The sequence below is a fragment of the Macrobrachium rosenbergii genome, chromosome 4 (assembly GCF_040412425.1).
Source record: "Macrobrachium rosenbergii isolate ZJJX-2024 chromosome 4, ASM4041242v1, whole genome shotgun sequence".
NCBI lineage: Eukaryota > Metazoa > Arthropoda > Malacostraca > Decapoda > Palaemonidae > Macrobrachium > Macrobrachium rosenbergii.
In genome coordinates, this window is record NC_089744.1 from 5,133,277 (window position 1) to 5,160,109 (window position 26,833).

Below are 26,833 nucleotides of genomic sequence, written 5' to 3' on the forward strand. Positions count from 1 at the left end.
AGCTGGATAGCAGTTTTCCATGAAGTATTGTCGTAAAAGAGTTATTTCATAGTAAAATTTGGATAAGCCAGAGGAGAGAGAATAGGCTCTGTGGAAGAGTATGCAAATTTTTTATTAGCTTTATTTGATGGAGACAAACATAATATATTTGAACTAACAAGTACTGAATTTCTTTACCCTCATATGCGATTATTGTCAGGACCAGTATAGAAAAATATATTGTAAGAAATCGCGTATCACTTGAATTACATTCTTTGCGAAATACGTGTCATAAATTCATGATGAAGTTGTTCCTACGAAAAATTCTCGAGAACCAGATCGAAGCTGGAACCATTCATTAAAATGAAAACAAAACAAAACAAAAAAAATATTAAACCAAATAGTTTTACAAACCAAGGCTTTGTATAACTATTCATCGAGCCCACACTATGGACTTTACTAGTATCAACTTCTATAGGCTTGCTTGTGCAGTCCATAATATTCTAGAACTAAGGAAATGAAGTATAATTCTAGAAATGGTACAGTATTTCTAGATCAGTGGAGTCTATGTGGGAAAAATGTCAACCGAGATAGTGTCTTTAAACGGGCTTAATGTTTGTTGCCTCTCAAACTGTATCTGTTCGGCCTATACCCGATGGTTGTCTATCTTTGTACTTTCTAAATGCAGCCTAAGAAGGCTCGTCAAACCTTATAATTAGAGGAATAGAGGTTTTAGGGGTAATATGATACACGAGAATCAAATCGAAGAAACGTTTTATTTCGATAGTTTATACAAAAGTTACATGATATGAATGTATTATTCGATGGAACACCCTTCCCAATGCGGCACTAATGTGTTGTAAGAAGGTACGACATCTGTTTTGCGATCAGCGAAGTTAAGCTGCATTGGGTGTGGTCAGTAACTGGATGGGTGACCGTCACCGAAGCCTTGTTATACTCTGTCGTATGAAAGGTGTTGCTTAGTTTCATTATGAGAATGTGTTATGTATGTAAATATACACGTAAATAATTAGTAAAATGAGAGGAACTGAATTCTGTGGTGGACTGGAATCCTACACATCAACAAGAAATCGCCTTTACCACTTGCTTATAATACGAGAACAGGGGAAGGGTTCGACGTCACCACCGACGTCAGTTTTTTTTTTTTTTTTTTTTAATTCTTCGTTTTATAAAATTTTTCGTGTAGATTTACATCCATATATACAATATAGTCTGATAATGAAAGAAAAGAAACCTTTTAAAAGCCGAGAGAGAGCATACAAGAGGGAATCAGTCGCGGTCACCTTTCCAGAGTACTGACCACACCCAAAGCAGCTTAACTTCGCTGATCTCAAAACAGCAGTGGCGTCTGCTTAAAACGCCGATAGTGACGCAAAATGAAGGTTATTCTATCAAATAATATATACATATTATGTAGCTTTCTTGTGCGGCTGTGAAAAAATTCCGATCGTATAGGGATACGCCTTATACGACCAGTATTTATTTATTTGTGGTACTTGGTGGTAGAGTGATATGACCACTCGGTTATGCCACTCTACGAAGGAATATGTCTTGGAACTCCTACAGTATCTAGAGGTTGACGCACCAACGCCAAATCAAATCGCCTTAAATTACAATTATATTACTTCCTGCCAAAATTTACTATTCCCAAAACATTTCTGCCACCAACAAATGTCTTCTCTTTATAAAATCACGCATGAAATCCACCTTGAATTATATTAATTGCATAGAAAACATTTCAACAACGATCACCATCTCAAGTACCTTGCCATCGTCGTGGCGATGCGATTTTGTTTTTCTTCTCTTCGTCTTGAATGACGACTTCCAATGGAAAGAAAGATGATCTTGCTCGCTTGGAAGTCCTCTTTGCTTTTTATTTCAGTCAATTTGGACGACATACTATATTATTTCAATCAATTTCAGTCTCACAGTGACCTCAATAAAAATAGCACGATTTATTTAGTCTCATAAAAATGTCCCTTTAGGTTATTAGATTTCTAAATTGGGAGAGTGAAGAGGCAGTCGGGTGGTCACCCTCAGTTTGATGTTACACCGAAATGTCGAAATAAAACAGACTTTTCTCAGTAAATAGCCCATTTTTTTTATATTTTAATTTCGTATATATGATAATACGTTCTAAACAAACTGCTACTCTTACAATGTTAAATGTTTGACGAGCCTTATTAGGCTGCATTTAGGATTGTTTTAAAAAGATCGATAACCATCGGGTATAAGCCGAAGATGATATGCCATTAGTTTGAAGAAAAAGTAAAGAGGCCAGTTTACGAAAAAAGAACACATCTGAAATTGCCATTTTTCCTAAATATAGACTAGTTTGTTTTCAGCAAACTGTTCACCATTTTAGAATGACAGTTCATTTCTATTTAATTGCAGAATATTATGGCCTAGACATGCAAGAAGAGAGAGTTGAGACCAAAACTAGTGTGGGCTCGATGAATTTTATGCAAAAACTTAGTGAAAGGATTATTTGCTTTAATATATTTTTGTTAGGTTTGTTTTTGTTTTATTGAATAGATGATGAAAACAGATTCCTTTGTACTACAAAAATCTTTCGGCAGTTACATAAAATCTTCGCTACAAATAAGTTTTGATTTCTTATCTCCTGTTTCCTTGCATGCAAATGATATGAACTTTATGTAATTAAATAGAACTTATGGGGCTTTAAAATGGTAAACTCTTGTCGGAAACAAAAGGGCGACATTTAGTACAAATGGTAATTTCAGATCTGAAGAAAACATTCATTCATTTTCGTAGTCAAAAGAAACAATCTTACTTTGTACAAGTACTACTGGCAATTGGGCTTTGTTCTTCAAACCTTCATATCATCTTCGCTTATAGAGAATATTGAAACGTCATTAGAAAACAATGTTAAATGCACAGAGGAAGTGCTGTGACATTTAACTATTATTGTTAATACGAAAAATGTTTGAACGATTATCGGGAAAAGCGAAACATTGAGGAGGAAATTAGAAAAAAATGGCAATTCGAAAAAGACGAAAACTTGCAGTTTTATTTCGATCATTTCGGTGTAAGATCATACTGAGGGTTAAAATAACTACTCTTCAGAATCCCAATTTAGAAAGACACGGCACTAAAGGGACATTTTTATGAGACTAAATAAATATGCTATTTTTATTGAGGTCACTGTGAGACTGAAATTGGAAATAATATAGTATGTCGTCCAAACTTATATTGAAATAAAAAGCAAAAGAGGAAATGCAGCAGCGATCACGAACCATCTTTGTTTCCATTGGACGTCGTCATTCAAGACGAAGAGAAAAAACAAAATCGCATCGCCACGACGATGGCAAGGTGCTTGAGATGGTGATCGTTGTTGAAATGTTTTCTATGCAATTAATATAATTCAAGGTGGATTTCATGCGTGATTTTATAAAGAAAAGAATTTGTTGGTGGCAGAAATGTTTTGGGAATAGTAAATTTTGGCAGGAAGTAATATAATTGTAATTTAAGGCGATTTGATTTGGCGTTGGTGCGTCAACCTGTAGATACTGTAGGAGTTCCAAGACGTTTTCCTTCGTAGAGTGGCATAACCGAGTGGTCATATCACTCTACCCCAAGAACCATAAATAAATAAATACTGATCGTATAAGGCGTATCCCTATACGATCGGAATTTTTTCACAGCCGCACAAGAAAGTTCCATGATATAAATATATTATTTGATAGAATAACCTTCATTTTGCGTCGCTAACGGCGTTTTAAGAAGACGCGACTGGGTTTTGCGATCAGTGAAGTTAAGCAGCTTTGGGTGTGGTCAGTACTCTGGAAAGGTGACCGCCACTGAATCCCTGTCTTATGCTCTCTCTCGGTTTTCAAAAGGTTTCTTTTGTTTAATTATGAGACTATATTGTATATATGGATGTAAATATACACGAAAAATTTATAAAATATAATATATATAAAAAAAAATGACGTCGGTGGTGACGTCGAACCCTTTTGTTGGTGATTTAAGCAAGTGCTTTATTAAGCGATTTCTTGTTGGGTCCAGCCCCATTCATCACAGCTGCAAAAGAGAAACACACATAAATTTTATAATTAAAAAGATTCATCCTAAAAGCCAAAATAGTTATAATAAAATAAAAAAGAACTTTTCAAAGTGGTAAGAGAATGACCATTTCAAGTGAAGGTCACCCATCCAGTTGACTCTGAAGAAGAAGCAGCAGCGAAAGGTCCCAAGAACTCGTATGGTTATGCCAGGTAGCAGAGGGGTTGCGGTAGTTTGGTTGTTAATTTTGGAACTATTGCTTTTATGAAAAGCAATTCGAAGAATACAATCTGTTGGGGAAGAAGCCCTGTAATGATTTTAAAACGTTTATATTCTGTATTAAATTTGCTGTTCGATAACTCACCTTAAAACCTCAGGAGGCCCCTGACATAATTTCCCAAACTACATTTGGGACACGAAAGTAAATAGGCTGCATTTGGATGTCACAAAGAGGCTTATATTTTCATTATACCTGAATAAGGACCGAATAGTTAATGGGTTTCTTAAGATTATTTCGCATTTTATGGCCGGTTTAAAGACACTATCTTCGGTTAACATTTTTGTTTATAGACTCCACTGATCTAGAAATACTTGTACCATTTCTAGAATTATACTTCATTTTTCCTTAAGAATATTATGGGACACTATAAGTTGATACTAGTAAAGGCATTCTTGAATAGCATTTGGTTTGTAAAACTATTTGGTTTAATATTTTCCCTATTTTGTTTTCATTTTAATGAATGGTTCCATTGTAATCTTGTTTCTCGAGAATTTTTAGCTGGGAACAGTTTTCATGAATTTATGACACGTATTTCGTAAAGAATGTAATTTCAAGTGATACACGATTTCTTACAAAATTTGGTCCTGACAGTAATCGCATATGAGGGAAGAAATTGTGGAGACTTGTTAGTCCAAATATTTTTTATGTTTTTCTCCATCAAAAAAGCTAATAAAAATTTTGATACTCTTACTGAATGCCTATTCTCATATGCCTCTGGGTCCAATTTCACTATGAAATAACTATTTTACGACAATATTCATGGAAAACTGCTATCCAGCTAAGTTTTCTTTGTGCTTTACGTGTAATAAATAAATGATAAGTTGTTAATAGGATAATCTTGAAAAAAAAGATCGAGAACCAGATCGAATATTTCTGGAACCATTCATTAAAAAATCGTATTTATTAAACCAAATAGTTTTAAACTTCAGGCTTTGTATAAAACTATTCATAGTATGGTTTACTAGTAACTATTTATCAGAGTCATCTTTATTCAAGTCCATAATATTCTAGAACTAGTTAGGAATGTTTTAATTTTCTAGAAATGGTACAGTATTTCTAATCAGTGTAGTCTATTGGGAAAAATGTCAATTAGATATTAGTTATTGTCTTTTTGCTTAATCTTGTTGTTAAAATAAAATTTGTGTCTTTGAAATTAAAAACTTTTGTATGTTCACTCTCAAATTTCTGTTCGGCCTTATTCATGTTCTTGTCTATCTTTGTAAAATAAATCTAAATGCAGCCTCTTTGTTTGAAGGCTCGTCAAACCTTATAATTAGAGGAATAGAGGTTTTACAGGGTATTTGATAAACGAGAATCAAATCGAAGAAACGTTTTATTTCGATAGTTTATACAAAAGTTACATGATATGAATGTATTATTCGATGGGAAAACCTTTCCCCAATGCGGCACTAATGTGTTTATAGGGACGAATAATGTTTTGCGATCATCGAAGTTAAGCTACTTGGTGTTAAGTGTCTGGATTTATCGACCGAAGCAACGTTTTAATATAAAGTTAAAGGTTAAATTTTTTTAAAAAACGTTAGAAGCCTCACCGAAGATAGTTATACTCTGTCGTATGAAAGGTGTTGCTTAGTTTCATTATGAGAATGTGTTATGTATTAAATATACATTAAATAATTAGTAAAATGAGAGGAACTGAATTCTGTGGTGGACTGGTTACACATCAACAAGAAATCGCCAACTTTTATAAAACGAGAACAGGGGAAAATCGACGTCACCACCGACGTCATTTTTTTTTTTATCGAATTTTTTTTTATAAAATATTTCGTTTAATCCATATATACAATATTCTTGACAAGAAAAGAAACCTTTAAAATTGCTTTTCCGAGAGAGAGCATCCAAAACAAGAGGAATCAGTCGCGGTCACCTTTCCAGAGTACTGACCACAGAAAAGACCTAACGGTGCTGAACTGTTTGCTCGTCCGTCTTAAAACGCCCCTTAGTGACGCAAAATGAAGGTTATTCTATCAAATAATATATACATATTATGTAGCTTTCTTGTGCGGCTGTGAAAAATTCCGATCGTATAGGGTGGAGGAATGAATTTTTTTATTATATGTTTTATTTATTTTACCTTACTTTTGCAGCTGTGATATGACCACCGGTTAATGTCTGAATAATAAACTCCTACAGTATCTAAAAGGTTGACGCACCAACGCCAAATCAAATATATAAATATTATAATATATATATTATATATATAATTTATATATATATAAACATTTCTGCAGGCACAGAAAATGCTATTCTTTAAATAAAAACTTCTCATTTGAAAAATCACGAGAAATAAGAAACTTGTTATATTAATCCAGTGGCGGTCACATTTCCAGAGTACTGACCACATCTCAAAGCTGCTTAACTTCACTGATCTTGGAAAACGAAGTTTTTCGTCTTCTTTCGCCGTTAATGACGCAAAATGAAGGTTATTCTATCAAATAATATATTTATATCATGGAACTTTTTATTGCGGCAAAGTGAAATTCCGATACTATATTATTTCCAAGGCCAGTATACGATCAGTAAAAATAGCACGATTTATTTAGTCTTGGGGTAGAAGATATGACCACTCGGTTATGATGCTCTACGAAGGAATATGTCTTGGAACTCCTACACAGTATCTAGAGGTTGACGCACCAACGCCAAATCAAATCGCCTTAAATTACAATTATATTACATCCTGCCAAAAAATTTACTATTCCCAAAACATTTTGCCACCAACACTTCTTTTTCTTTATAAAATCACGCATGAAATCCACCTTGAATTATATTAATTGCTCTAGAAAACATTTCAACAACGATCACCATCTCGAGCACCTTGCCATCGTCTTGGCGATGCGATTTTGTTTTTTTTCTCTTCGTCTTGAATACATCCAATTTAAACAAAAGATGGTTCGTGATCGCTGCTGCAGCGAAGTCTTTTGATTTTCATTTCAGTTTGAGAAGAAAGAACTATATTAGGCCATATTTAAAAGACACATCTATAATATTTTTATACATATAGACTAGTTTAGTTCAGCAATTTATCGGTACGATGTCTTCTAGAATGATCAGTTCATTTTTTAAATTGCAGAATATTATCTAGACGTTATGATGAGTATGGCTGCAAGTTTTTTCGAATTGCCAAGTTAAGACTCTCAATGTTTAGTGTGGGCCCGATAATCGTTCAAACATTTTTCGTATTAACCATAATAGTTAAACACAGTACTTAGTCTGTGCTTTTAACATTTGTTTTCTAATGACGTTTCAATATTTTTTGTTGAAGGTTTGTTTTGTTTTATTGCCAGTAGTACTTGTACAAAGTAAGATTGTTTCTTTGTGACTACGAAAATGAATGAATGTTTTCTGTTAGATCTGAAATTACCATGTTGTACTAAATGTTAATTTTTTGTTTCCGACAAGAGTTCACCATTTTAAAGCCCCTTACTTTATTTAATTACATAAAGTTACTGTCATTTGCATGCAAGGAAACAAGAGATAAGAAATCAAAACTTATTAACGCGCAAGATTTTATGTAACTGGTGAAAGATTATTGTAGTACAAAGGAATCTGTCAGGTGTCATCATCTATTCAATAAAACAAAAACAAACCTAACAAAAATATATTAAAGCAAATAACAAACTAAGTTTTGCTTAACTGTTCACAAGTACTGGTCTACTTACTGCAATAGAGACTTGTATGTCAGGCCATAATATTCTGCAATTAGGAAATGAACATATCTAGAAATGGTACAGAAAACTAAACTGTAAAAGCACAGGAAAAATGGCAGGCGAGATTTCTTTTAACTGGCCTACGAAAATGTTTTCTTCTCAACGACTATCGGGTATATCATCTTCGCTTATACATTGGTTATCGATCTTTTAACTGGCAAATGCAGCCTAAAACTTGTCAAACCTTGTCATCATAAGAGTACAGTTTGTTTAGATAGACTCATATACGTTAAAATGTTAAAATAATACTATTTACTGAGAAAAGTCTGTTTTATTTCGACATTTTCGGTGTAACATCAAACAAGAGGGTGACCACCCGACTGCCTCTTCACTCTCCCAATTTAGAAATCTACGGCACCTAAAGGGACATTTTTATGAGACTAAATAAATCGTGCTATTTTTATTGAGGTCACTGTGAGACTGAAATTGGAAATAATATAGTATGTCGTCCTTATTGACTGAAATGAAAAGCAAAAGACTTCCAGCAGCGATCGATCAAGAACCATCTTTGTTTCCATTGGACGTCGTCATTCAAGACGAAGAGAAAAAACAAAATCGCATCGCCAACGACGATGGCAAGGTGCTTGAGATGGTGATCGTTGTTGAAATGTTTTCTATGCAATTAATATAATTCAAGGTGGATTTCATGCGTGATTTTATAAAGAGAAGACATTTGTTGGTGGCAGAAATGTTTTGGGAATAGTAAATTTTGGCAGGAAGTAATATAATTGTAATTTAAGGCGATTTGATTTGGCGTTGGTGCGTCAACCTCTAGATACTGTAGGAGTTCCAAGACATATTCCTTCGTAGAGTGGCATAACCGAGTGGTCATATCACTCTACCGCCCAAGGTAACCCAAAATAAATAAATACTGGTCGTATAAGGCGTATCCCTATACGATCGGAATTTTTTCACAGCCGCACAAGAAAGTTCCATAATATGTATATATTATTTGATAGAATAACCTTCATTTTGCGTCACTATCGGCGTTTTAAGCAGACGCCACTGCTGTTTTGAGATCAGCGAAGTTAAGCTGCTTTGGGTGTGGTCAGTACTCTGGAAAGGTGACCGCGACTGATTCCTCTTGTATGCTCTCTCTCGGCTTTTAAAAGGTTTCTTTTCTTTCATTATGAGACTATATTGTATATATGGATGTAAATCTACACGAAAAATTTTATAAAACGAAGAATTAAAAAAAAAAAAAAACTGACGTCGGTGGTGACGTCGAACCCTTCCCCTGTTCTCGTATTATAAGCAAGTGGTAAAGGCGATTTCTTGTTGATGTGTAGGATTCCAGTCCACCACAGAATTCAGTTCCTCTCATTTTACTAATTATTTACGTGTATATTTACATACATAACACATTCTCATAATGAAACTAAGCAACACTTTTTTCATACGACAGAGTATAACAAGGCTTCGGTGACGGTCACCCATCCAGTTACTGACCACACCCAATGCAGCTTAACTTCGCTGATCGCAAAACATATGTTGTACCTTCTTACAACACATTAGTGCCGCATTGGGAAGGGTGTTCCATCGAATAATACATTCATATCATGTAACTTTTGTATAAACTATCGAAATAAAAATAAAACGTTTCTTCGATTTGATTCTCGTGTATCATATTACCCCTAAAACCTCTATTCCTCTAATTATAAGGTTTGACGAGCCTTCTTAGGCTGCATTTAGAAAGTACAAAGATAGACAACCATCGGGCATAGGCCGAACAGATACAGTTTGAGAGGCAACAAACATTAAGCCCGTTTAAAGACACACTATCTCGGTTGACATTTTTCCCACATAGACTCCACTGATCTAGAAATACTGTACCATTTCTAGAATTATACTTCATTTCCTTAGTTCTAGAATATTATGGACTGCACAAGCAAGCCTATAGAAGTTGATACTAGTAAAGTCCATAGTGTGGGCTCGATGAATAGTTATACAAAGCCTTGGTTTGTAAAACTATTTGGTTTAATATTTTTTGTTTTGTTTTGTTTTCATTTTAATGAATGGTTCCAGCTTCGATCTGGTTCTCGAGAATTTTTCGTAGGAACAACTTCATCATGAATTTATGACACGTATTTCGCAAAGAATGTAATTCAAGTGATACACGATTTCTTACAATATATTTTTCTATACTGGTCCTGACAGTAATCGCATATGAGGGTAAAGAAATTCAGTACTTGTTAGTCCAAATATATTATGTTTTTCTCCATCAAATAAAGCTAATAGAAAATTTGCATACTCTTCCACAGAGCCTATTCTCTCCCCTCTGGCTTGTCCAAATTTCACTATGAAATAACTCTTTTACGACAATACTTCATGGAAAACTGCTATCCAGCTAAGTTTTCTTTAAACAACTTTACAATGTAAGTTCCTAAATAATAAATTAATAGGGAAAAATAACAGATCGACTGCACCAAGAATGCCACTCTGTGATAGTGTCCCGTTTATCAGAGATACAACGTTTTATACACAAGTTAAACGTTCAAGATGTGAACATTGTCCGGCCATAAAATGCGAAATAATCTTAAGAAACCCATTAACTATTCGGTCCTTATTCAGGTATAATGAAAATATAAGCCTCTTGTGACATCCAATGCGGCCTATTTACTTTCGTGTCCCAAATGTAGTTTGGGAAATTATGTCGGGGCCTCCCGTAGGCTTCTTAAGGTGAGTTATCGAACAGCAAATTTAATACAAATTATAAACGTTTTAAAATCATTACAGGGCTTCTTCCCCCCAACAGATTGCGGTCTTCGAATTGCTTTTCATAAAAGCAATAGTTCCAAAATTAACAACCAAACTACCGCAACCCCTCTCTACCTGGCATAACCATACGAGTTCTTGGGACCTTTTGCTGCTTCTTCTTCGAGTCCCTCGTCTTCTTCCCTTCACTTGAAATGGTCATTCTCTTACCACTTTGTGTTTCTTTTTTTTATTTTATTATAACTATTTTGGCTTTTAGGATGAATCTTTTTATTATATGTTTTATGTGTGTTCGTCTTTCTGCAGCTGTGATGATGGGGCTGGACCCAACAAGAATGTCGCTTAATAAAGCTTTGCAAAATCACCACAAGAACGTTTCCCTTCCCATATATATATATATATATATATATATATATATATATATATATATATATATATATATATATATATACATATATATATACAAATAGCTTTTCATAATTAAACAAAAGAAGGCTTTTGAAAACCGAGAGAGCGTAAGACAGGGATTCAGTGGCGGTCACCTTTCCAGAGTACTGACCACACCCAAAGCTGCTTAACTTCACTGATCTCAAAAAACCCAGTCGCGTCTTCTTAAAACGCCGTTAGCGACGCAAAATGAAGGTTATTCTATCAAATAATATATTTATATCATGGAACTTTCGTGTGCGGCTGCAAAAAATTCCGATCGTATAGGGATACGCCTTATACGATCAGTATTTCATTTATTTATGGCCTTGCTGGTAGAGAGATATGACCACTCGGTTATGCCGCTCTACGAAGGAATATGTCTTGGAACTCCTACAGTATCTAGAGGTTGACGCACCAACGCCAAATCAAATCGCCTTAAATTACAATTATATTACATCCTGCCAAAATTTACTATTCCCAAAACACTTCTGCCACCAAAAATCTCTTTTCTTTATAAAATCACGCATGAAATCCACCTTGAATTATATTAATTGTATAGAAAACATTCCAACAACGATCACCATCTCAAGCACCTTGCCATCGTCGTGGCGATGCGATTTTGTTTTTCTTCTCTTCGTCTTGAATGACGACGTCCAATGGAAACAAAGATGGTTCGTGATCGCTGCTGCATTTCGTCTTTTGCTTTTCATTTCAATATAAGTTTACTATCTCTCTCTTTATATATATATATATATATATATATACTATATTATTTATTTCATATATATATATATAATATAAATATACGATATATATTTAGTATATATATATGTGATTTGTGTTTGTTTATCGGACGATGTCTTCTCCCTCTCATTCTGATCAGTATTATTTTAACAATATGAGTCTATCTAGACGTTATGATGAGTATGGCTGCAAGTTTTCGTCTTTTTTCGAATTGCCAAGTTTATTTCCTCCTCAATGTTTCGCTTTTCCCGATAATCGTTCAAACATTTTTCGTATTAACCATAATAGTTAAATGTTACAGTACCTCCTCTGTGCTTTTAACATTGTTTTCTAATGTCGTTTCAATATTCTCTCGCGTACTGAAGGTTTGCCGACACATCCCTATTGCCAGTAGTACTTGTACAAAGTAAGATTGTTTCTTTGTGACTACGAAAATGAATGAATGTTTTCTGTCAAGATCTGAAATTACCATGTTGTACTAAATGTCGCCCTTTTGTTTCCGACAAGAGTTCACCATTTTAAAGCCCTTACTTCTATTTAATTACATAAAGTTTGTCATTTGCATGCAAGGAAACAGGAGATAAGAAATCAAAACTTATTAACGCGCAAGATTTTATGTAACTGCCGAAAGATTATTGTAGTACAAAGGAATCTGGTGTCATCATCTATTCAATAAAACAAAAACAAACCTAACAAAAATATATTAAAGCAAATAGTCCTACAAACTAAGTTTTTGCATAACTGTTCATCGAGCCCACACTAGGAGCTGGTCTCAACTTCTCTAGAGACTTGTATGTCTAGGCCATAATATTCTGCAATTTAGGAAATGAACTGTCATTCTAGAAATGGTACAGTCATTGCTGAACTAAACTAGTCTAGATGTAGGAAAAATGGCAGGCGAGATGTGATTAAAGTTTTAAACTGGGCTAATCTTCTTTCTTCTCAAACTAATGTATATCAGTACCCGATGGTTATCGATCTTTTGTTTAAATGTTAAAAGGCTCGTCAAAACTTGTCATTTTAGCAGTTTGTTTATAGGTATTCATATATACGAGATTAAATTAGAAAAAATTGGGCTATTTACTGAGAAAAGTCTGTTTTATTTCGACATTTCGGCGTAACATCAAACAAGAGGGTGACCACCTGACTGCCTCTTCACTCTCCCAATTTAGAAATCTACGGCACCTAAAGGGACATTTTTATGAGACTAAATAAATCGTGCTATTTTTATTGAGGTCACTGTGAGACTGAAATTGGAAATAATATAGTATGTCGTCCAAATTGATTGAAATAAAAAGCCAAGAGGACTTCCAGCAGCGATCGCAAAGCCATCTTTGTTTCCATTGGACGTCGTCATTCAAGACGAAGAGAAGAAAAACAAAATCGCATCGCCACGACGATGGCAAGGTACTTGAGATGGTGATCGTTGTTGAAATGTTTTCTATGCAATTAATATAATTCAAGGTGGATTTCATGCGTGATTTTATAAAGAGAAGACATTTGTTGGTGGCAGAAATGTTTTGGGAATAGTAAATTTTGGCAGGAAGTAATATAATTGTAATTTAAGGCGATTTGATTTGGCGTTGGTGCGTCAACCTCTAGATACTGTAGGAGTTCCAAGACATATTCCTTCGTAGAGTGGCATAACCGAGTGGTCATATCACTCTACCAGCAAGGCCCCTAAATAAATAAATACTGATCGTATAAGGCGTATCCCTATACGATCGGAATTTTTTCACAGCCGCACAAGAAAGCTACATAATATGTATATATTATTTGATAGAATAACCTTCATTTTGCGTCACTATCGGCGTTTTAAGCAGACGCCACTGCTGTTTTGAGATCAGCGAAGTTAAGCAGCTTTGGGTGTGGTCAGTACTCTGGAAAGGTGACCGCGACTGATTCCCTCTTGTATGCTCTCTCTCGGCTTTTAAAAGGTTTCTTTTCTTTCATTATGAGACTATATTGTATATATGGATGTAAATCTACACGAAAAATTTTATAAAACGAAGAATTAAAAAAAAAAAAAAAAAACTGACGTCGGTGGTGACGTCGAACCCTTCCCCTGTTCTCGTATTATAAGCAAGTGGTAAAGGCGATTTCTTGTTGATGTGCAGGATTCCAGTCCACCACAGAATTCAGTTCCTCTCATTTTACTAATTATTTACGTGTATATTTACATACATAACACATTCTCATAATGAAACTAAGCAACACTTTTCATACGAGAGCATAAAACAAGGCTTCGGTGACGGTCACCCATCCAGTTACTGACCACACCCAAAGCAGCTTAACTTCGCTGATCGCAAAACATATGCGTCTACCTAGACATTACGATGAGAGTGGCAGCTTGGCTGCATGTCTATGTCTTTTTTCAGTTTGCTAAGTTAATTTTCTCGCAGACTTGTCTAAAAGTGGTCATCTGGAAGTACAAATTTACAATAGCGATTTATTTTTTTTTAATGAGAATCATCAACAGATTTTCCATCTTTTCTTAATCTTTGTTCACATTTGCTGGGCAGGACATCGAAATTAAAAGCGTCTTTGATACGTGGCTTTTCACATTATTACAAAAGGTGGTTTATTAAGTACATTGTTTACCACCTTAACATGACTTATTAGGCCTAGCGCGATTACGGGGCTTCCTGTAACGGTACCCTGTAGGCGACTTATGCCGTGGAGGGAAAAGTTGGGTTCGCGCGGAAAAGTTTCTTTGTAAAAATCGATACGTCCCAACTATAACTGATATAGGCTTCTGGTTTGTTTTATGATGTCGGCAAATTATTGAATTTTTTCCTAAAGCAATCAGGAAATCTTTGCAAGGCTTAGAAATAATAGAAAAAAAGTGACGAACGTGAAATTTTTAAGGAAAATCGTAGACTTTTTTTTTAAATAATCACTAAAAATATAATAATTAGGTTTGTGGAGTCTATTTGACACGTAAATTGTGTGGGAATGTTTGAACTTTCACATGGAATGAATCGTTTTGCTATAAATGTGTTTGCTAATTAGCTGTTACCGATTAAAAAATGCTAATTTTTACGGAGTGCAATTTTCAGATTTTCCAACCTACTTATGTTGACGTTTCGTATCGTACCTAAGTAAGGAATAACGATAGAAAAAAATAAAGGTGGCATTAGAAAGCTGAATAAATTTCCTATAAAACACACAAAATAAAGATATATGTATTGTTGGAATAAAACTGAACAATTGTCGTTAGATTACGGACAATCTTTTTCTCTCTCTTTCTACGAAAATATGCGGCAACTATTATATAGAAACGTTGATATTTTTACATTTTGCTGTTCAGCACGATAAAGTGCAAAGAATGGCCGTTCGGATGATATATAATACATGCACATTGAAGTTATTTACAAGCGCACAAAAAATTATCTACGCATGCATAAAATCCGGCCGAACTACGGCGTTCAACGCGTTCAACGCTGACATTTTTCGTAATTACTCGGTAATAAATAATGCTAGAAAAAAGTGAAAACTGCGATGGAAAGCTGAATAAATTTCCTACATTATATAATACCTAAAAAATTAATGTGTTGCCAGTAAATAGTTGAGCAATTGAAGCTCAAAGATAAGTTTTGTTTCACGTACAGTCAATTGTTCGCTAAAGATTTTTATATAGAAACGTTGATATTTTTACATTTTGCCGTTCAGCGTTCAGCTCGATAAAGTACAAAGAATGGCCGTTCGAATGATATATAATACATGCACACTGAAGTTATTTACAGATACACAAACAGGCGTACAAAAAATTATTCACGCACTCGTAAACCCTAGGCGGAACTACGCGGCTCGACTGGGTTCTCAAGTGGTCATATTTACGCTTACATTTTTCGTAATTACTCGGTAATGCATAACGCAAAGAAAATATTGAAAATTGCAATGGAAAGCTGAATAAATTTGCTATAAATAGCCCACGTAAAAGCAATATGTGTTCCCAGAAAAAATTGAGCAATTGAAGCTGAAAGACGGAAATGTTGTTGAAAGACAGAAATATATAAAAAAAAAAGTAAATTCTTACGAAAAAGAAACGTTGCTATTTTTACATTCAGAGGTTTAACATGTGAAAATGCCGGTTTCCTGTTTACGTTTTCTTGTATGTACAAGATCTGCCCGCGCAATGGCGCAGTCCTCGTGTTCTTCGGATGACTTTTTTTTTGGTGAATTTCCCCCGAAAATAACTTACGAATGGCGCGGAATTCGCGTCATCGGAGCACTTACGGCGAAAAATTTATAGACGCGGTTTCCCGTCATCGGATCACCAGAGGGTGTGTGTGTGTGTGTGTGTGTGTGTGTGTGTGTGTGTACACATACATTATATATATACGCTTGGTGTTTCTTTAGAAAGTCGAAGGCAAAAAACATGGAATAAAGGTAATTTTAGTTCAGACGCAGGGGAAAGCAACCTTGCACTCGGGGAAGCCTTGAGATAGATAGATAGATAGATAGATAGATAGATAGATAGATAGATAGATAGATAGATATATGTGTACGTATGTATGTATGTCAAAACCGCCAAAGTCCTTATGTAACAACACCACGCGCCCTTTGCGGTTTTTAAATTACAGGAGATCTATCTCAACCGAATTCAGTACTAACAAGAATAACACATTAATTTTATTAATGAATAGTACCACAATTAAGTACTTCCACTTACTGAACAGTCCCTATAGACATGGGCTCAGATCGTAAGTCTGTGAGATACGACGAGAGGAACTCTCTCTCTCTCTCTCTCTCTCTCTCTCTCTCTCTCTCTCTCTCTCTATCTCTATATATATATATATATATATATATATATATATATATATATATATATATATATATATATATATATATATATATATATATATATATATATATATATATATATATACTGTATATATACATCTTACTACAGTAGTAATCATGGGTTGATTTTCAGACCTTAGAGGACTCAATACTCAAGTTTACCTGATCAAATTATATTCACCATTCGCTAAATTATGATCTCGGGAAAATGAAATAAGATGGAAGGACATTGAAAAACACTTGCTGAATTTAACCTTAAAATTAATTTAATAGCTAAAGGTTAAACATATCAAACAGGCAAATATATAAGAAATAAATGAAACGGGGTTACAACTGAAAGGCACTCAAACTAACCAAAATTACAAAGTTCAAAGAATAAGAGTAATAGCCCTTTCTAAAGCATACACACACACACACACACACACACACACACACACACACACGACACCAAATAACTGACCAACTGCACAAAAAAATAGGCCAAAAGCTGCTCCTTCCCTTCTGCATTCGAGTTTTATTGTGGAAACGAGACGACACAATCACTGTGAACACAGACCTGACTTACAAACTTCAAATCAACATAAAAAACTTGAAGCTAATTCTTAAGTTTGTTATCAAAAATAAACTAAAAGCACAGACCTGACTTACAAATTTCAAATCAACATAAAAAACTTCAAGCTAATTCTTAAGTTCGTTATCAAAAATAAACTAAAAGCACAATATTCTGGAACCTCTACATATCTGTTAAACGTAGTGAATCAAATGGTGGCGTGTGACAACACAATTTTAGATGATGTCATTGCCTAAACAGGACACGTAATTACGAACACACACACATTCTTAAACACAATACTGGAAATGGCAAAGTGACAAGCGTTGGGCACCACACAACACTTATGTAGTCTTAAGCGTCATTTTCTTTTGGAAGGTTATCAAAAGGGAATCCACCTCAAAAAGGCAATTTTTTACAACAGCCTATCAAGTACACCTTGAAAAACAACCTTTTTCAGATTAGCTACTGACAGGATGAGTTTGTCAAGTAATTATATTTGGTTACAGTAGGCTAACTTAGATCGCCAAAGCAACAATGCCATAGGTTTCCTTAATTAAGGGCACATTAGCTCTTGAAGTAATTTAATGAATGAAGCTGATACTGTGTCCCTGTAAATAGTAGGGACTATATCAGTCTGATTCCTGTTCATGACCTAGTAATGACCAGTATATTGCTTTTATACAATGCACAGTAATGTGCATTACTGAGAAATAGCATATGTCCAAAGAAAGCCGTAGCGTAAGCCTACTACCTCTCTCCCTATTTTCCCCTACAAACAGGTCAGATACCATCATTTTTACCATCTTGTGTATTGTTTGATTCATGAGTGATCGCAACTCTTTATAAATGGCATTAAACATACATTTTCATGTATATAATTTAGAAACTCGCGATGAAAATATTACTTATGCAGTAAATATCGACTTTGCGAGCAGGAATTAACAGGCACTGACCACTATTGCCAAGAGGGAGAAGCCAATAATGCATAATATATTTCACGGTGTATCTCATTTGAAGAATATTATGTTGTTAAATTAGTGTTGCATTATGTTGAGATGTATCTGACTAAAACGTATGAGTCATACAAGACATAAGCTGTGAAAATGGGAAGTTTTTCTTAGGCATCGTGACTGGCAGTAATGGATATGGGACCGAGGAGCTAAAGGGCGTGGCTTGTGACGTCATGGATCAGCTCCGCTCGCTTTGATTGGTCCTAATTTTCCCCTATCCTTATACCCTTCCAGACTTGGGAAATATGTGTTGCACATTTCAAACCTTTCTACTGTTTTCCTTTCAGCGCTGAATGACCTCGTAGGTCACAGCGCTTAGGATTTGGCCAAAATTTTATATTCCAGCCTTCCATTATGGAATTAACAGAGGTTTGCTTTATCGGACTCCGTAGCTAGCATCGCTTTTTTTTTTTCTCGATCTTCCTCCTGAATCCCTATTACACTTATGCAAATAAGCATCTGTTATTTCTATTAAAGACCAGGTGATTTGTCACTAGCGAAATACCACTCTCTTGATATTCATCCCGAGGTCATTTATGGTAATGAAAATCGTTATTAAAATGCTTTGGACTGTCTTATAGTGTCTAAGGACAGAGAAGGTATGGAAAGACGAGGTAATGGACATATGCACGTTCGTTCAGGTGATACACACATACGCATAGATATATATATGTGTATATGTATATATATATATATATATATATATATATATATATATATATATATATATATATATATATATATATCTATATATATATATATATATATATATATATATATATATATATCTGTCTTTCTATCTATTTATGAATATCTAAAACACTATGTATATATATATATATATATACACACGAATGTTGCTTTGCTTCAATTTCAGACATTTTTCTCTACTAACACCTCTCTCTCTCTCTCTCTCTCTCTCTCTCTCTCTCTCTCTCTCTCTCTCTCTCTGTCTTTCCACTTAAAATTAATTAAAATGAGCATAAAAAGGTGGTATTTTCCAATGAAGCTTTAAAATATAAAGTGATCCTAAAATTTGAGAAAATTCGGCCTACGTTTCAGGGGAATGCAATATTGCTTTGTTTCAAGGTTCAGGTTTTAGCAATTAAAGACTTCGTTTACAATTATGGGGAATTTCACCTCACTCATGTTGTGTGCACAACGATATTATTATTTACCTTAACTATATTGCGTAAGACAAAGATTTATAAGTTTTGGTTAATACCAAAGATTATCCTATTCTTCATGCTGAAAATTCTTATTTTTGTAAACTTAATTATTTTAAAAGTTTTCCGTATCTTATAAACTGATCCTAGTCATTACATATAAGAATGACTACTGAGTTTCCATATCCCTTGAAACCAAAATGAGTGACCTTGATTTACTGGAAAATGCCACAGAATTACTTGATATGCTAAAATACCAAAATTCCAACATGAAATGCCGTCAATATGAGTTACTTGTATGGTATTTGTAATTTGAAATTCATAATGTCCAGTAATTGGGAATAATCAGTTAGAACACCAGTTCATATGGAATAATACATTTTTAATAATCCCAAAAATCAATGGCAATTCAGTATAGGAAAAAGGGCAAAATTGTCTGCAGAGGCTCAAATCCATTCCTCGTTGTGTTCCGTGTCTGGATGGCTATGTTAAATTAATCGTTTTACATCTATAGCAGCTCAGTTTTATGCATTTAAAATGGTAGAACGCGTAGAAAATGCTTTAGAACTTTCCCTGCTTCATGTATCTTTTGCAATGTTGGTTCTTGATCTAGTAGGAGGGTAGTGTCGTCAGTGCGCCTCACGGGCTGCACTGTAGGTTTCACTAAAGGTTCTTTGCAGCGTTCCTTCGGCCCCTAGCTGTAACCCATTTCATTCCTTTTACTGTACCTCCATTCATATTCTCTTTCTTCCATCTTGCTATCCACCCTCTCCTAACAATTATTTCATAGGCAACTACGAGGTTTTCCCCCTGTTACACCTTTCAATCTTACCTACTCTCATTTTCCTTTCCAGCTCTGAATGACCTCATAGGTCCCATTGCTTGGCCTTTGGCCTAAACTATATTCCATTCCATCCCTATAGCAACGGGAAATTCTAACGAATATTGTATATCGTTACATTTCGATTACGTCGGATGCTATGCAAAGAAACGTCGGTAGCCACTCACCAGATTGCGGGAGCAACTCACCTCATTTTTTATTTATATCCTTATCCCTTTATCAAGTGATTGCAGTATAAGAAGCCTCGACTTGCGCCTTACAGTTTCTTTATGACAAAATGGAAAAAGTTTCTACGTCAAATGCATTCGTTTGTTGTACGAATTGCGTTATACAGCGTTTGAGGCGATAGTGGGTGAATTGTGGGGACACCTTTAATAATTATCTGATGATTTCATAATATCGGTGTGTAGGTAACTCAGACTTTTGTAGACATATTAGTATAAAAATGTGGCATTTTTACCACTACCTTTAGAATCAATGGTTAAACAGCTCGGAGGAAAGACTGTCAGGCTGTTTTGTAAAAATGTCAGATTGTTTTCTAATGATTTTTAGGTGGTGCTCTTTCATTTTCGGCTGTCTAGACTGACCTTTGACACGAGGCGAATACTGCCTCTGACCTTGTTCTGGGTCTACTAAGGGGATAAAGGTGGTTTTATTAGCTATTATTATTATTATATTATTATTATTAAAGATGACCATCTCTCTCTCTCTCTCTCTCTCTCTCTGTCTCACCCGCCCCTCCTCTCTCTCTCTCTCTCTCTCTCTCTCTCTCTCTCTCTCTCTCTCTCTCTCTCTCTCACTCAATAACAGAGAATTTACCAGATTTTAATCTCCGGTCAGAATTCCGATGAATTAATCAGGGCAATTAGTGAAACACTTGGTAAAATCCATAATACACTCTGGAATGAAAGGTGTACTGTATTACATTCACCAGCAGATAAAATGTCATAAAGCTGTCAAATGTTACATATTTTGTGTATGGATGTAGACATTTTTTTCTTTACTGCTTATTTCACTTCCTTATTTACAAAATGTTTGACCTTACTGCCTCACGTTTTATATTCATTCGGTTATTCTCTTCTGTTTGAAAGCCTCGAGTCAAGCGAGAGAGATAGAATTAACAGACGGTTATAATCTGATTCCTAATTTCCTCACTCTGACTCGCTCTCTGTCTCTGTTTCAGTGAGGCGCCGTGCACACACTTGTCAGGTATGCCTGTCAGTCATCCGTGTCCCGCCTGTCAGCGCCGTATGTCAGTTACACCTCTGCCGACGAAAATATAAAGGACACCTTAATTAATCTTCATGTACATTGGGTGAGAGTTTTTTAAACGTTATAATCTGATAACATTGACCCTCTGTATAACCTTGACCTACGTATGACCTTGACTTCGCTTTTCCTGACATCTTTTTTACACCTTTTCGTGAACACTGTGAAGGATGGTTTGATATACCTCCATACACAGCATCCCTTGTCACGGATACTTTATTTATGCCCGAAATTTGATGACCTCGACTTCTGTTTGACCTTTATGACCTCTCATTTCTTGGTTCTGTTCTCCGTCTATCTGTCCATCTCATTTTGCATTTAGTTCAGTTTAAAAATCCGTAATAAATTCGTTAGTTAAACTTATCGGTTTCTGATACACAAGTTCTTGTTTATCACTACTTTCATCTTACACTGTTTCATTTCCTATCTCTGCGCGCGCGCGCGTGTGTGTGTGTATGTGTTTGCGTTTGTGTGTGCATGTGTTTAACGTAGAATTCAACTCATAATATCTGAAGAAATTAATATGATTAGCCTTACCCAACTCCTAATCCACCGTCTGATAATATACAGTACTTGAAGCTGACAATTAAATTAGGTTACTGGTAAGAGGCCATCCAGCCAGAGCATCTGTTCTGAGTGAACTGATATATATATATATATATATATATATATACATATATATATATATATATATATATATATATATATATATATATATATATATATATATATATATATATATATATGTGTGTGTGTGTGTGTGTGTGTCTTATGTGGACATATGTTCATACAGACATATTCATACATACCCACGTTATCTTAGTAGTAATGCACACATATAGCCTTGTGTGTCAGTACACACTCTCTGTCAGCAAGACCATATTTAGAGTCCCCCGCTTTCCGCATCCGAGCGCAAGTTCCCACTGCTTCGTTTGGCTCTCCTGACGCCCACTGGCTCCGGGTAACCGAAGCCCCGCTGAGCCACTTGCGAGATCTAACAGCAACCCAGAATTGATCTGGAAGAAAAGAGATTCGGAGTCACTCGCGCAATGTTCAGTAATAAACCCCGAAGAGGCTTTTATTGATGAACTGCTAGGCTATTTCTGAGGATTTTTGACAGTTCAGAATGATTTGAAACTACAGCGGAGACAAGTAACATTAGAATATATCGGCGAGTTCTTTAGTGTAGCAGAAGGATGATTCTGGTCGTGACTGTCTTAGTTTTTCTGTTTAATCTTTTTTTGGAGAAGTTCATTATATAAGCATTTGATTTTTAGTTTTCCGAAAAGACAACAGTTGTGCCGGCTTTGTCTGTCTGTCCACACTTTTTTTTTTCTGTCCACACTTTTTCTGTCCGCCCTCAGATCTTAAAAACTACTGAGGCTAGAGGGCTGCAAATTGGTATGTTGGTTATCCACCCTCCTATCATCAAACATATAAAATTATATATAGCCCTCTAGCCTGAGTAGTTTTTATTTTACTTAAGGTTAAAGTTAGCCATAATTGTGCTTCTGGCAACGATATAGGATAGGCGACCACCGTGCCGTGGTTAAATTTCATTGGACGCGGCTCATACAGCATTATACCGAGACCACCGAAAGATAGATCTATTTTCGGTGGCCTTATTTATAAGCTGCAGCGGCTATACAGAAAACTCGATTGCGCCGTAGAAACGTCGGCGCATTTTTTGCTTTTTTCTTAAGAAAATGATAATGTGCATTTAGAGAGATTGTAAACTATTATTTTAAAGTTCTGCTATTTTCATAGAACTTTTTTTATCACTATATGTAACTTAAAAGTTCAAATTCGACAAGGAAACACCACAAAAACAATGTAGTGCTTAGCTCAAAAACCTTGAGATGCTTAGCTTCCTTTTCAATTGTGCTAAATATGAAGCTTCGAGAAATTAAAGAGAGGACTCTCAATATTTATAGTACGCAAAGTGCAATATAGCTCGAGGGCATAATAGTCCGGAAGTCTTCTAAAAAAAAAAAAAAAAATCAGAATACGTTTCCTCGGCGAAATCAGGGCCCAGGCTACACTGTGAAGCCCGAGAAGAGGCCCACTTTGTGGAACGCTGCCTCCTTGGCATGACTAGGATGCACCAGAGGATGGCCACTGTGTCGAACAGATGACCCATGGCTCCCGCGGGAATCCCCAGGGACTGGTTTCTGTTGCACGTTTGGTTTTAACCTCACTTTAGAAAAAAAAAAGACACACGACCCAATTCTTACGTTTTAAAATTCTGTGAAGACAAGGGATCCATTTAATTTGTCATCAGGAATCCATCAAGGACCCCTTTGCTTTCGGGGGCTTGTAGTTGGCCCTTTATCGTACTCAGTATCCAATCGACCTAACTGGTGACCAAGGCTCCCGCCGGAATCCTCAAAACTCACAAAATCTCGAGAAAACAGAGGATACATCCTTTCCCTTCCTTCTCAAACAGTAAATATCGTAGAGCCTGTTATTTTAGAGCCTGTAATTAATTTGTCAAAATAAAACATCAGTGTCAGGGTCGGAAAACAAATATAAACGCTTATACAATTTTCTCCGACGAACAATATTGCATAAGTAGGAAGTTTTGACACATACACTGATATTTTTATGAATCCAATCCTCAGATCTCCCAAAATGAACAGTTACATTTGGCTGCCGAAATAACTAGAAATCCATATTTTCAATCTTTAATTTACCATTAAGCTTTAGAAAGCTGGATTTTCCGTAGTGGTCATGGTTAACGACTTTGGACCAACATATGTAAGTTTATGGAATTCACTTAGGATTAATTTGGGAAAATCTTCATTTGTTAATCCATTGGATGTTAGCAGGGAAGTATGTGTGTTAGCTCATCTTCCTCACCTAATAAAAATAACCAGGATAAACTTGTTAACCCAAATAAAATATAACAGTTTATGATCCAATTATCAAAAGTAGTATAAACTATTGCTGTAAGGTACATTACCCTTTCGAAAAAAGTCTAGTTATTTCGTCCAAATTTTTGATGCTCTTAGTAAGAATGGCAAAAGAACCAGGATGGTAATTCGTCATTGTAACTTTTAGGTTGAATCGGTATGGGCTCACACACTTTCAAGTTGCATGCAGAAAATGGAAGCTTTGGAGCACCATTTCAGAGCCCACCTTCTGAAAAAAGAAGGCAACTTTGTGCTCAGAGAGCAACTTAGGGAACTGTAAGTAGACGGTAACTTAATGCCCATTTTCTATTTCCCTAACGGACAAAACATATCCAACAAAGCTAAGGAAAATTCTCTCAGAAGTGTTAAGATTGTCTGCTTTCTTTTGCTTTAATGTGATACGCCTAAGTTTTCTTAATCTTACGCTCTAGGAAATGAAGTTATATCCATATGATTGTTTTTGTTACCACTGTCATATCATTGTTAATATGCCGTCTAGTCTTCATATCTATCTGATCGTCTTCTCGTTCACGTTATACTGCGTTTTATTTATATTTGGCACTAAGGTGAGATAAAGTATACTGTCATTATTACTGTAGTGCAAGAAGTAGAGTTGGGAAGCTAATGAAACCTAGAGGAGAATTTCTGGAATATCTAAAATCCTTTAAAAAAGTATTTTTGTTATCGAGGGAAAAAATCTGTGAATTCAGGAGAAATTCAGGAGCTGATGTCCAAGAATATTCCACTTTGTTTGAAAGTGATAATTATTTTTTGCACACACATACACACACACATATATATATATATATATATATATATATATATATATATATATATATATATATATATATATATATATATATATACATATTCATATATATGTATGTAAGTGTGTGTGTATGTGTGAGTGTGAACGCACACTTTTTTTCCTTGTCATAGCCTTTTGTTTCGTTATATTTTCATTCTCAAGCATCGTTAAGATCGTGATCATTGCTTTTCCTTTGGCACTACTGTCACTATCAGACTTCCTGATAAAAAGACCACAATAACATTTCCTGTGATGGGGAAAAGTTTCCAGAGCAGAGTACCTTCTCTAGTTGTTTTGCCGAAATTACCCCTAAAGGCAGATCAAGGATTAATATCGGGCCAGAAGAGTTTTTCTTGCATGCCCCATCTTAAAGCTAGGTACGATTCCCATATTTTGTCAACTATTTCGCTTACAGGTAGATAAACTGAGCGCCATTTGCGCTGTTAATCGTCCCAGAAATAATCCGGAGAGTCAACGTTGTTGCTTGTAGTTAAGAAAAGTGAACCATCATCTACCACTGTTCCATTGCACTAGTGTCCCTGGAGGCCTAGAATCGAATTGAGTGTCAAAAACAGTTGAGACAGCTGTGTAGTTGTGAGTATGCCTCGCTGATATACCTGAGTGTGCCTGTTATTTTGCCTGTGTGAAGTTACTTTTACCTACTGTAAGTAAAAATTTTCAATAGTGCTGGTTTTAGAGTCACTGAATTGATTTGTGTGAGGAAGGCAGTGTCCCTAACCGAGGTGATTTATTCTAAGTTCTTATTCATTTTCACGCGTCTAGTTGTGAATTTTCTTAAATAATTACATTTATGCATATGGCCATTCCAATTACCTCTTACGTGAGTAACTAATTTGGTCCTTGAACAATTAAACAGATCACCAGAGATTTATTAATACCACTAGTGATCATTAATGATATGTCGCAATGCGATTAATTAAAGTCACAGTTGGGTTGAAACAAAAAGCTTATTGTGTTAATCAGAATGGTTGGATAACCATATTTCTGTTTTAGAGTACAAACGTCCCATACGTAATCCGTTTTGATCATCATGAATGCAATAATCCAAAGCCAATGAATTGATGTTTACCCAGGTATTGTCAGTGACCAGTATAGCGTGTTAAAATATTTTGATTTATGCTTTCATATTTAAACTCTGTTACCGCTTGCGCATGTCGTTTCACGCATTACTCTTTAGTTCATGGGTCTTATGGTTTGCCCTGAAATTTTGACATTGTCTTTTAATTATCATTATTATCATCATTTATCTTTCCTTTTGAAGAGAGTTGTAAAAGGTTTCCGTTACATTTTCAGTTACTGCTGATTATTTACGATACATTAAGAGCGTGTGTGTGACAAAAACACGTAAATAGCTACGTGTTTCAAAGAAAAGTCGTTGTTCTTCAACCATTCGATGGTTCGAGTCCCTCTGGTGACGGACCGCTTATCGCTAATAAATTCCTCTTTGGTGTATGTTATTCCGAGGTTGAGTGAATTTGGCGTTAAACGACATTTGTAGCTTAATGTTTGTGAATAAAAAAATGTC

General features: G+C 35.3%; 1 protein-coding gene across 1 annotated transcript in view; it reads left to right on the top strand.

Moving 5' to 3' along the window:
• Window positions 1-26,833, top strand: part of LOC136830172 (oxytocin receptor-like) — a 214,410-nt gene that overhangs the window by 22,299 nt on the left and 165,278 nt on the right. Inside the window, exon 2 of the mRNA XM_067089431.1 lies at window positions 21,482-21,613. The gene's annotated coding sequence lies outside the window, so the exon portion shown is untranslated. The remainder of the gene's footprint in view (window positions 1-21,481; window positions 21,614-26,833) is intronic.